Source organism: Choloepus didactylus, chromosome X (assembly GCF_015220235.1).
Source record: "Choloepus didactylus isolate mChoDid1 chromosome X, mChoDid1.pri, whole genome shotgun sequence".
NCBI classification, from domain to species: Eukaryota; Metazoa; Chordata; class Mammalia; order Pilosa; family Megalonychidae; genus Choloepus; species Choloepus didactylus.
This window is the reverse complement of record NC_051334.1, coordinates 137324886-137338022: the sequence shown is the minus strand read 5'-3', so window position 1 is coordinate 137338022 and position 13137 is coordinate 137324886. Positions and strand designations below refer to the sequence as shown.

Genomic DNA, 13137 nt, shown 5'->3' with positions numbered 1-13137 from the left:
TACTTTTAATCTCTTCCATATTTCCTAAGAAACTTTGACACCCTTCTGTAAACATCTGAACAATTTATGGAAAGACAAATCTGCTACAAAATAAACTAATTAACCTTCACACCAGCGGGATGTTCCCAATCCCCCTCCTAGTCTGAAAATTGGTAACATAGAACAGGCTGAGTGAATTCAAGGGCTACCTTCAGCTATATATCAGACTAGTTAGTCCACTTCAGTTCAAAATAAAAATATCGTAGAATATTATGGCCTACAATTCAGAAATCACTGGCAACATAATTTCAGCTTAGCCTTTGAAAACTTCCATTACAGACCAACTTTGCAGAAGCTGAAAATTTATCTGTCTCTGAAAGTGCTTTATGCAGTGCTATCTACCCTGCCTAATATACTCTCAAATACAGTACTTCTTAACTGAGAAAACTAGATTTTATTTCAAACTTCACCTTTTACTTCATATGGATATGCTAAGTACAACCAGTCTGAGAAATAACCCTAACTGAGAGTCTGGATTTCCTACTATATGACTAGCTATACTTCCCTTTGCAAAAAATAAGGAGAAATAAAACTTATACGGTCACCATGGGATGGAAGACCTTGGTAAAGTCTGTGAGTGCTAGAAAACACCATCACTACTGAATTACAAGAACACCACTAAAAGTTCTTTACCAAAGACTTTCATGTATTTTGCAAATTATGAATAAACACTAGGCCATTTTATAGGAATAGAATATCAATGTAATCACAACAGAGTTTAACAGGACAGCTACCTCAACTTTCATTTCACAGAATTTTGATCAACCATTTAGCAGAGGAGCAAAGGCATTTGAATTCTTCCCACTCAAAATATAAAGTAATAGCTTTCTTCACTTAAACTTTGGGCATCTAAAGTTTTGAATTTGATAAATACCACTAAATAATTATGGTTTCAAAAGCAACCTTCTAAAATCCTAAAACATACTCAAAATAAAAACTAGAATATACATAGAAGACGTTAGATACTAAACTTAAAAATTTTCTCTTTAAACACATTTGATTTTACAGAAATGATATACAGGCTAACATTTAGAAAGTCTTTCTAAATGCTTAATTATCCAGACAAATGATAGGAATTCCAAGCTTTTAAAAATAAATTTCTGCTTAAATATTCAGTAGTCTAAAAGTTAGTCTAACAAAGTTATATTAAAATAGTTACCCTTCTGCGACGAGAGCAAACCTGTCTCCTTCCTTTCTCGTAGCACAGAGCAAACCTTCTCCCACGCCCAGAAAGCCAATCTGGAAATACAACATTCTTCTTACAATTGCAACTTTAGAGAGCAAGTCACAACACTTCCTGCTAGAAAAAGAGAACACCCTGACAAAAGAATGATACAATACTTACGAATCTCCTTCCTGTTAATGTTGCAGTATTTTGCCAAGTATTTAATAAATTCTAACTTAAAACACAACATTTACAGAAATGTTTAATCTTTCACTTCGGCTCCACTAAAACCATACAAGGACATAAAGGATTTTAAAGTTGGTTCAGGTCAAATAGCTACAACCCAAATAGCTATTTAGAGTTTGAACATTAGCCAAGTAACCTGCTTATTTTAGAACACATGGAACCAGTGTCCAAACCACCCCTCCATAGTACAGTACATTACTTTGAAAGGCAAATTAACTGTCTCAAACCATTTGCATTGTTATTCATTTTAATCTCATGCCTTCATACAACATTTACATTCCATATGCTAGGTGTTGTAGCACTGATTTCAAGTATATACATCTTGTTCTCTAGTGAAAATGTAAGCTCTTAAGGGCAGGAACTATATTTTCTTCCAACATTGCACATAGGAATTAAGTCAATTCTTGTTGAACTGAATAATTTTCTATTGAGGCAGTACTGCATGGCAGTTAAGAGTGCAGGCTCTGGAGCCAGATTTTTTCATATAATAGTAACTACTTTATACAGTTGTTGTGAGGCTTAAATGATTTAATATGTGTCAAAAACTTAGATCAGATCCTGTCACATAGTAAGCATTAGATGTGATAACTGCTACATTTCTTCTTATTGAAATGTGTTTAACTGCTCTAGCATGTATAAACAGTTAATTGCTTAAATAGGCAACTGGTTAGTTGTAAGTACTCATTATGGGGAGAACAGAAAATCAATAACAGTACTGGGCCAGGCTCAGCAAACCATTTCTAATACTGACGTATGGCAAGTTAATTTGAGTGGAAATAAAGCACTCAGAAGCGTCAGGGTCTTAGGAATCTGACAGCCTTGGAATGAAGTCTGTGTGACCTTAAATTACTTAGCTTCTCTGAGCCCCAGGTTTATCTGTAAAAGTGGAGCTAATTCCACACACTTCACCGGGTTGCTATGATGACTAAAAGAGACGATATATAAGTACCTATGAGTTTCTGGCTCAGGCAGGGTACTCAGTAAGTGGCAGATATTATAACTGTCTGGGACATAACATGCCTAATGCAATCTGCTCTATCTACTTAATAAGAATGAAAGAATAAAGTGAGATAATAGATATACCAGTCCTTTGTAAATTATATAAAACCAAAAAAGTGATGCATTTTTAATAATATACTGAATTCTCACTCAAGAGAAGGAAGCAACTCACACTGTACTCACTGCAAAAATGACCCCTCACCAGAAAGTTCATATTATGAGGCAGGGAGTGTTCTCTCCTCATCACTAACCACCATTAGCAGGCATTGGATTACATTTTGTCTCCTTAATAGAAACACTTCGTTTCATCAATCACAAAAACTCCGTGAAATAGTAGAAGGCAACACAATCCAACCCAGAACAAAAGGAGTATAGCAACAGGAGTCAGAGGACATGTTTTTCCATCTGCCTTTATTGCTAATTCACTATGTGGAGCTTCTTCAACTTTCCCAAGTCTCAATTTCCCCATTTGTAGACCAAGCATAGCACAATCTGCCTGTCGCTGGCCAGGGAATTCATGAGATAATAATACATAACTACCAACACTCTGAGCCAACTGGAAGAAAGGATATATATTCATACATTTTACAGACAGGGAAATTTGAGGCTCAGGCGAATGCTGCAGGCAAAGAAGACAGTATCAGTGTTCAACAGAAATGTTGTTTTCCCAGCTTTACCTTTCCTTCAGCCACACCTGTCGCCTCCAGCTACTTAGATGGGTCTGTGGGTCTGTCCCAAGTGTTACGTAACTGCCCTTTTCAGAGAAGTAATATTATTATTGAAGAAGTTAATGCTTTAAACATATAATGCTTGCCTTCAGAAGACTTTTCTCTTTTTAAGGAACAAGTTTCATTATAACAAGGGCTACCTGAAAACTGCTTCCTTGACTTTCCCTTTCTTGGTCTTCTTGAATGTGTATGCTTTCTAGCTTTATGAACTCTAAGGCTAATCTTTCATCAAGGAAATCTGTCAACGACAAGTTGCTGATTTTAAAGTCTATTCACCATACCATAACAGAATTCTTTTAAGCTGCAAAGCATTGTACTAAAATACTAGGAATGGATATTTGTTTCAAAAATGCACATCTTTATTTAGTAAATACTAGGACATTTCCTAAAAGACTGTTCTATCACATCAGTAGTTCAATATGTTTTAGTCTATGACCCAATTTTTGAACTTCTAAATGTGTAATAAGTTTCACATACATACAAGCAGGCCATAGAGTGAAAACAAATTTTACACTGCATCACAAATTTATTGTGATGAATGCTGAGGAAAGCCAATTAAAACCAACCCATGTTTTATCCGTATATGTAAAGCCATCTCTCAGATGTTACAAACAAAACCACAATGTTGACTTCATACACATGCACCCATGGACACACACATCCCTCAGGGTTGAAAGGAAGGCAAAAGGCACACCCAAAAAAAAGTTGCATAAAATTCTCAGAGATGTATCAGTGTAATATGCACTGGGATCACAAGATCTAAACATAGTATTTTTAAAGTCTCTTCCAACTTTCATCCAAACATCATTCTCTCTACCACACCCTGTACTAAGCATATTCTTTCCACGTGACACGTACACTGGAGGCCTCTCCTACTATGCTTCACGACACACCTCGGTTAACAATGATTCATTTAACTTTATTGAAACAGGATTTTACCCATCTTCCTGACTTACAAAGAGAAAGCATGCAAGCAAATAAATAAAAAAATAGCACACACAGTGAGCAAGGCATCAAAGCAAAGGGACCTAACATATAAAATAGGTATCAAATTCACATGCTGAAAAAAAAGTAACAAGCTGGAAATTGGTACTGTAGTTTTGGGACCACAGTGGAAAGTTTAGGAAATATATACTAGGAGTAGTATTAATTATACCATCTTCTTGTTCCATGGATATGTTGATCAAGACAATCAAATAGATCTAGACTGTGTAATAATTCTTCTCATATTCGTGAGGGGGAGGTGAATAAGCACCCAAAATATCTTATTTCAATATTCCAAAGGATGTGTCTCCAACAGTAAGTATATATTAGTGCTATATTTGTGTAAAAAATAAACAAAATTTTAAAAATAAAATAAGATGTCCTATTGTACATTAAATTGTGTATTTTTTCTTAATTGATTAAAACAAAAGGGTGAAATAGTCACTTTTAAGTCTGAGCCCTCCAAAAACTGTCCACTGAACTATACATGGAGCAAGGAACTTGTTCAAAAGACATTGTGTTCTGTTTATAGCTAATGAAAACATACAAAGGAATAACTCATAGGCTCTACACCTTTCTATCCTGAGTGTCTCTCACTCAAAAACTATGAAAGAAAACAACAAAAAAGTCCCAACTAACTCAGCAATTCCTAAACATTTTGGTTTCAGGACCCCCTTCTATACTCTTAAAAATTATGAAGAACAATACAACACAAAGTTTGAATGTACACTATGGACTACAGCTAACAATATAATTATAATTTTATTATTTCAACAGTTGTAACAAACTGTATGAAATACAAAAAATTATTACTATCTTAAAATATTGAAAAATTAAGTGCATTATAGTATTTATGGGTGAAATAATATGTGGATAGTTTTAATGCCAAGTGTTAACAATAAGGAAAACTGTGTGGGGTGGGGGAAGTATATGGCAACCCTGTACTTTCTGCATGATTTTTCTGTAGACTATACCTGCTCTAATACATTAAAAAAACTCTATATGTGGAGTTTCTATCTGGGATGATGGAAAAGTTTTGATTATTGATGATGGTGATGGTGGCACAACATTGTGAACGTAACTAACAGCACTGAATTATATATTTGAATGCAGTTAAAAGGCAAAATTTTAGGTTGTATATATTACTAGAATAAAAATTTTAAAAAAACCCAACAAAACAGAACTGTACAACACAAGCAGGGAACCCTAATGTAAACCATGGACCATTGTTAACAGTACAATTATAAGATTCATTTGATAATTGTAACAAATGTGCTACACTAATGCAAGGTGTTAACAATAGGGGGTTATATGGGAACTCTGTATTTTCTGCATGATTTTTCTGTAAATCTACAACTTCTCTAATTAAAAAAAAGAAAACGACATTAGTGAAGACTCCAACGAGCTTTTTATTAATAAGGCTAATTTCTATCAATGTATTTACTGTATTAGAAATAATAAGTGAATACTTTCTAAAACATTTATTGAATTAAAAATAATAAAAAGCCCATAACATGTTAACAAAAATAAAATATAGTTTATGAAAAATAACTATACATTCTCAAAAATTCTGTGAGAAGAGTAGCATTGCTTACATTTTTGCAAATCTCTTTAATGTTTGAGTTAATACAGGACAGCTGAATTTTCCTATCTGCTTCTGCATTCAATCTATTACAATGTGTTGTTTTGGTTGAAGTTTATGAAGAAAATCTCATCTCCCACAGATATGTTATTGAGAAAGTAAGATTTTTAAGAGCCTTTTCAGATAATTATGGATATTCTTCTTTAATACTACACCAAAATTCAAGTAAAGGTTCATTGCAATGTGAAATCTGATACCACATCAATGATAAAAACCCACTGGTATCTTGCACTTTGGACCTTTTACCGATGATTGATTTTGTAAAATCATGCATTGGTCATTTGGAAAAATTGTTTCACTGAGTTATGCAGATCTTCCAAATGTTGACACACTTCATTATACAATACCCAACAAACCACTTTCATTAATAACTCCATGGATCTCATTAGAAAAGTCTAAGTAATGAGAAGATATCAAGCTCAAGATGGCCAATGCAAGTGTTCAAAATTTGAATTTTTGCTTGAAAGCTCTAATTTTATCATCAGCAACAAATATTATCAGTTGTTTTCCTTGCAGTGACAGGGAACACTCGGTTCATTTTTTTGTAACATGCCTGCCAAATACTCATGTCTGAATAATCAGTTTATGTGTCATTCTATCTTTTAAGTTAAATGGTTTTCCATTTTTTTAAAGGCAGCTAGTTCTGCTTGCAACTCAAACAATTGCACAAGTCCTTTTCCCAGAGACAACCATCATACTTCCATTTGTACCAAAAAAGTACACGCTTTGTGTACTTCTCAGCTCATCACACAGAATATTAAAAAGACACATACTTGGAAGTTGAGATTTAAAAATACTAATATTTCTTCTTGCTTCATTAAGGACATTCTTAAATGAAATGCATGTTGTTGTTGTGTAACTGTGAGGATATGGTATTGGCAAATACAATGAATGAGCACAGTTTGATGCTACTGCCCTGATTCTTACTAAGGCACCAACAGTTTTACCCACCTTTGCTTTTGTGCCATCAGTGCAAATGTCAACACAGTGAAAGAGGAATTAATGTATTAGTGTTATTATGAAATTAATGGACCACACTTTTTCACAACCAGTGTGTTAATTATGCTGTATTTAGTAGTATGGGCAGAGTTACATAATTTTAGAGACCAAAAAAAAATCCCCATAACTTTGGTGTAGTATTAAAGATGAATATCCATAATCATCCATGAGATATGTAGGTTTTAGATTATAAATTAACTAAACAAGGAATTTCAAACACCGAATAAAGTTATCAGAATTTTGTACCCAGATTTTAACCTGAGTTCCATGCAGTTGGATTGTGAAAAGAAAACACAATTCACTAAATATCACTTCTGAGGGTACCAGTCCACATCTTATATATTCCAAAGCACATTTTTGTGAATCAAGTTCATGTCCACAAGACATGACTTAATCATGATAGTGTAGGTTAAAAACTTAACAAATTTAGGGAAAGATTAAGAAAGTAGATATATTTGTTAACTTAAAACAACATCCAGCTCATATGAAGCCAGTCAGATCTTTCTCCTGACAACCAGTAATGGTTTCCTTCTCTGACATAAACTAGCAAAGGTGGGGGGGGGGGTTGAAAGTGAAACTTTGTATGAAATGCAAAAATTATTAATCTTAATTATCTTAAAATATTCATAAACCTAGTGCACTATAGTATTTATGGGTGAAATAATATATGGATTGTTTTAAAGCAAATGCCAAAGAAATTTTTAAAAGGAGGTTAGAAAAGAACACCAAAATACTGATAATTGTTGAAGCTAGGAGTTCATTTTGCTATTTTACCTGGTATGTTTGAAAAGTTCCATAATAAGTTTTTAAATTTTCTGTGTATTTATAACAGATTATTTGGTATTTTGGAAAACAAAAATAAAATTCCTAGCTCATATTCATTCAATAAACAAATACTGGTTGAGCATCCACTCTGCAAAAGTCACCTGTACTAGATAGCATCAGGTGATACATGACTTTCACAATCTCAAGGGCCCAGAGTATGTGTCCCTACATGTAGTTAATTCTCTCAAACAGGTATAATAACTCCATTATGACCACTCTAAGGGGTACTTATGTTATTACAAAACAACTTGAAACAATTGAATTACAAATCATTATAATGTATTTTTTTACAATCAAGGGCTCTTAGCATAATCACATAGTTATGCATTCACCACCGCAATCAATATAAGAACATTCTCATTATAATGTAATTTTAATGTAAAAAAAAGAATGGTATTAGAAAAAAATACAAAAAGGAAACTTAAAAAATAAGAAATGAGTCTTTCCTTGGTTTTCCTCTATAAAAGGAAACAAGCAAGAGATGTGCACATATATGGGCATGACCACATCACCTTTCCACTATAACCCGTCATGTTATTTCACTTGAGAACAGGAACCATCATGTCATCTTCTTTGAGTCAGATCTTGCACTACTCACATGGGCAAAAATAGTCAAGCAATACATTCATTTTCTATATATTTTTAAATGACAGAAGACATGTTTCCAAATGCCATGAATTTACATTAATTTCCTGGGCCGCTATATCCTTTCGTGCCTCATACAAATAAAGCCTATCCTAAAGAACAAATCTCCAAGTTAAACTAGTGAGATATCTCAGTTATTCAAGTGCCTAATTATAACAGTGAGAAATGAAAAATAAAAGTGAGATAAAAAGAAAGTATTTAGTTATTGGTTTCTAGCTTCTTCTATATTCCAAACAAGTCATCGATTTTCTCCTGTAACTTCAGATAAAATGTGCAAAAGTGCAAACGTCCTCAAAACTCATTTAATGAAGGTCTTTAAAAGCTGAGTAATAGTATTAAATGATTTAAAATTTCTTTATTTTAATATTTAATGTTTATTAAGTTCTGTGAGGATAGGGATTTTTGTTTTCATCACCAATATACACTAAGTGTCTAGAATGGTGCCTTGCACACAGTAGGTACTCAGTAAATATTTGCTAAATGAATGTGCTTTGAGGGAATTAAACTCACTTTCATTTGCCATAGTGGCTTATTACCTAATCAAGAGTAAAATGTTAACGTGTCTTTTTAACTCAAATCAAATAAATAAGCATAAAGGCATCTGCTCTTGTCCTGTCAGGTAATTCTAAAGAATAGGATGATTCTTGGGAGCTGATCTGGCCAAACGGTGGGTGATATCTTCTGGTGGCACCAAATCCATAATCACATTTGGCAATTGAAATGATTTTTCAAATTCTGCATTTATAAACATAAAGATACTTCAGAGAAAAGAAATGGAGTGGAAAGTACAAAGAACCCATAACTTTGAGCTTTTCCTTGAACTTGCCACAAAAAAAGACAGAAACATCTCACTTAGCTATCAAGATATCACAGCTTTAGCTTTCCAAACTTTAAAGCAATTACTTTTTGACTTCACAAGGAATAACGAAACCTTCAAAAGAAAGAGCCGCTTAACATTTCCTGCCTGCCTGCCCTAGTCCAAGATTAACCGCGTCAGTTCTTAGGAAGACATATAAAACCCACTTTAAAATGACTAATTCAGATGAGGTGGTAACACTAAGCTGCAGTTTATAAGACGCCGGTTTCTACTTGTTACCAGATGTTGCCATCACTTCAAAGTGTTAAATGCATCCATGAACAGTTTCAGATATATTTGCATGTAAAATATTTTCTGACTTCCGCTATTATTGTGGAGACATGTTCCCACGGAAAAATTGTTGCCTCACTGTCTAATAGAATGTCCTTAAGATTGCTAATACCCACTTTAAGAACCACCAAGTATTCTGTGTAAGTCTAATTCTTCCATATAATGCTTGCAAGCACACATACACACTTTCAATCAATTCCATTTCATTGGGATTTTGTCCCAAACAGCCTGCTTTTTTTTACTTTTGACTTTTTTCTTGATATTTCACAGAAAGGTCCAGCTGAAAAATCCAGATTTTTTGAGAGTATACTTTTGGAATTGCTTTTTTAGACAAGTAAACAGTCTCCAGCTTTCCTTTGTCAGGTATAATTTCAGGTATAATTTCAACAATTCAACTATACTTTCTGCTTCTAACCACTATTCTCTAGTTAATTTCTTTGCTTATGTTGACATTAATTTTATTATAGCTTAATTTCAACATGAGGAAAAAATCTCCAAAGAGTGTGTCATTGAGAAACAATGGTTGCTATTTTCTACACATAATGGTCATTGTTAAGTTTGGCCCAACACAGAATCATGAACACAATGTAGATTTATCCTTAAGATTGGCTGCAAAAATACCAAGGGCTCCTAAAGTGTTATATGCCCGTACCATTCAAATATATGAAAGCTGCCTCACAAATTTTATTTTATTTTATTTCTGTTTAGATGCCCCAATAAATTGTATTTCATCTTTTTTGAAAGTGTAATGAACTATATTTGGTAAGATGATAGCTTGAATTTACAATAACCCCTGAAAAAAGGATGAAAATTGAATTAAATTGAAAAACCATAGCATCACAGCTATGGAAGATTGTGGTTTTCTTTACACTGAATGTAAAGTGAATATAATGAATTAATTGCTTTTTTAGATTACATAAATCAAATCCCTTGCTTAAGCCTTCCAGAGAGAAAGACATATACTCATTCATTAAAATCAGTAATCCAACTAGCAGAGAACAGCCTGCCTCCCTAGAGCACTACTCTGCGGGAAAGTCAGTTTTCATTTAAAAAGTAACTTTTTGATTTAAAAAGTAAGCTTTAGAACGTCTAAAAGCTTACTTTTTAAATTGTATTTCTTTGTGGATGGAGTTGAATACTTGATATACCTATCACTATACTGGTTCAGAATTCTAGATATTGGATTGATAACTGGCCAGTCTTGTTTGCTCAGTATTTTATTTGGCAGTCTGTTACTTGGTACAGCTAAAAATGGCACTACGATGAATTCTGCCAGTAGTCAAAAAGCTTTTGTGGTCTTCACTTGATAAAAATCATAATCTTAGCAAAACATCATCCCTACAGGGGTAACCTTTGTCCCTCTCTCAATTATCTCTGAGGCACTAATTCAGAAATTGGCTAAAGCTATTAGCAAGGTTCTTTTGGTCGGAAAAACTGTCCTAGGTTCACTGGCTCTGCGAAGTCACTGCTTTTTAAAAGAATGACTTTTTTTTAACATTTTATTTCAATTTGTAGGAAAGAAAAGATATTTGTGGCATTCCACGTATAAATACTTAAGCAATGTATCCACAAATATTATTTAGTTCTCCTCTTCCCATTATACACAAAAGATGATATCCATTCTTAGTATATACCTTTATTAGCCTTGATTTTTTCTATAAAACATGATTTATAAAATGTTGTGATGTTTCTCAACGATGTTAGTGAAAATTTGTGAACAAATCAGTCACTATCTTAACATTGTATATAAGGTAATAAAATATCAGCTTTAATAGGGAAGTGGATCTAACAGGTACAAAAAAAGTATTTTATCACACTGAGCATTCACTCAAAATCTAATAAAGAGACATAAATGATTATAACATAGTCTTAGCTACACGTAATATAAACTCATTTTAAAGCATAAAGTTTATCTTCTTTTAAAAATTACTCAAATCAATGAATCTACAGAATTTTATTTGAAGTAAGTGCCTGGAGTTCAAGGACTATTCAGCCTTAAAAGATAAGTAATAGTATCTATACAGTAAGCTTTTGATTCAGGAGAAATCTGAATTTACTACATAAGGCAAACTATGACTTGTTTTGAGAATTCTCTACTTAATAGTTTAACATCAAGTTATAATGACATGGTCTTACATTTCTAATCAAACTTCTTACAGAGCCCAAATAATAAAATTGCCTTATAAACCTCAGTGGAAGAAGAGAATGGGAAAAACCAGCCTAAAGTAGTTACTAATTTGCTTACATTTAAATCTCTTAGAGAATCTGTTTCACAAAAAGACTTTTTAAACATCTTTAATTGGACTAAATAAATACCAAATATTTGGGAAGAAAAAAATGAATACCTTTATATTCATTCTCCCTGAAATTACACTTTCTCAATTACAGAACAGGTTTGGCTGCCACTGTGACCATTATCTAAGCAGGGTTAGGGGTAGGGAAGGAGGCAAGAAACAAATTAGTTATAATAGTGGTGGTAAATTTCACCCTAATAAGAATACTATAAATATAAGCCAAATGCTATAATTTAGGGAGGTTTTCATTACAAAGAAGTAATTTTCTATAGGGTAGTACAATCCGACTGTGATTTTCAAATTGCCACTTTCTAATTCTAACCACTTAATCCTATATTCACAGCGTTGCAGACCACCAGTGATATATTTTTATTAAAGCAATTGGTGCCAATTTAGAACATGAACAGGATGGAAGAAAAAGAGCCAGAAGGTTTTGTTTTGTGCATCCCACTCTGAATCAGATGAGTAGAGAAGCTTTATCTTCAGAAATCAAGATAGACATGAAAGAATGCTCTCATTCAGGGTTTCCTCACTCCAAAGCAACAAGATGGCATTTTCACTTCCGTTCTCCAGCAGACCTAATCAGTTTGACACTGCCCCTCTCATTCTTTCTTTCTTTCTCTTTTCTTACACTTAACAGTAAGTGGCCAAGTGTCATTTTAAATTAGGAGGTTTACCAGATTCTTTTAGCAATTTTTAAAATTTTATTTTGCAGAATCATGATCAAAGCATAAAAATGAACAAGAGAGTTCTTTTAAAAATTACTTTACCATTCAAGAATATCAAACACACCCCAAACTCCAATGCCCTAAAACACATGCCTTAATGGTATATTCCATTTTGCTAGTTTGGTAAATGAATTCATTTGAGAACAGAAGAGGTTAACTGTAATTTCCTTAAGGCAGAGACCTTTAAACAGAAATCTAATGAGTGGTCTTAAAAATTCCAAGTGTAAGCTTTCAATTTTTTAAATTAATGAATGGTGTAGCCTTTCTGCTGGTCAGTGTGGTGGTTCCACAAGAAGCTAAGTATGTGGGGGCCATAAGGTCCTGCATCCTCATTATGGGGTATGTATGAGAGCAGAGACATGAATGGACATCTGCACACTGGTGTTTATGGAGGCAGTATTCATGATTTGCAATGGGTGGAAGTGGCCTAAGCATGTACTGACTGAGGAACAGAATGGTGAACTGTGGTGTGTGCATACAATGGAATATTGAGCAACTATGAGAAGGAGTGACGCTGTGAGACACGCAATGAGATAAATGGATCTTATAGACAGCATTTTGAGTGAAGTATGCCAGAAACAAAGGCAAACACTATAACGCCTCACCAATATGGACTAACTATAATGTGTAAACTCAGAATTGAATCTTACGGCACAGCCTAACAGGGTAACGATTTTACTATCTCCCAGAATTGCT

The 13137-nt window shown here is 33.6% G+C and overlaps 1 protein-coding gene across 2 annotated transcripts in view; it reads right to left on the bottom strand.

Moving 5' to 3' along the window:
* The window catches only part of PLS3 (plastin 3), a 142653-nt gene that overhangs the window by 80658 nt on the left and 48858 nt on the right, over positions 1-13137 (bottom strand). The window contains exon 2 of one of the 2 annotated variants that reach the window (XM_037821999.1): positions 1199-1278. The exons of the other annotated variant lie outside the window; for it this stretch is intronic. The gene's annotated coding sequence lies outside the window, so the exon portion shown is untranslated. The remainder of the gene's footprint in view (positions 1-1198; positions 1279-13137) is intronic. 2 annotated transcript variants of the gene reach the window in all.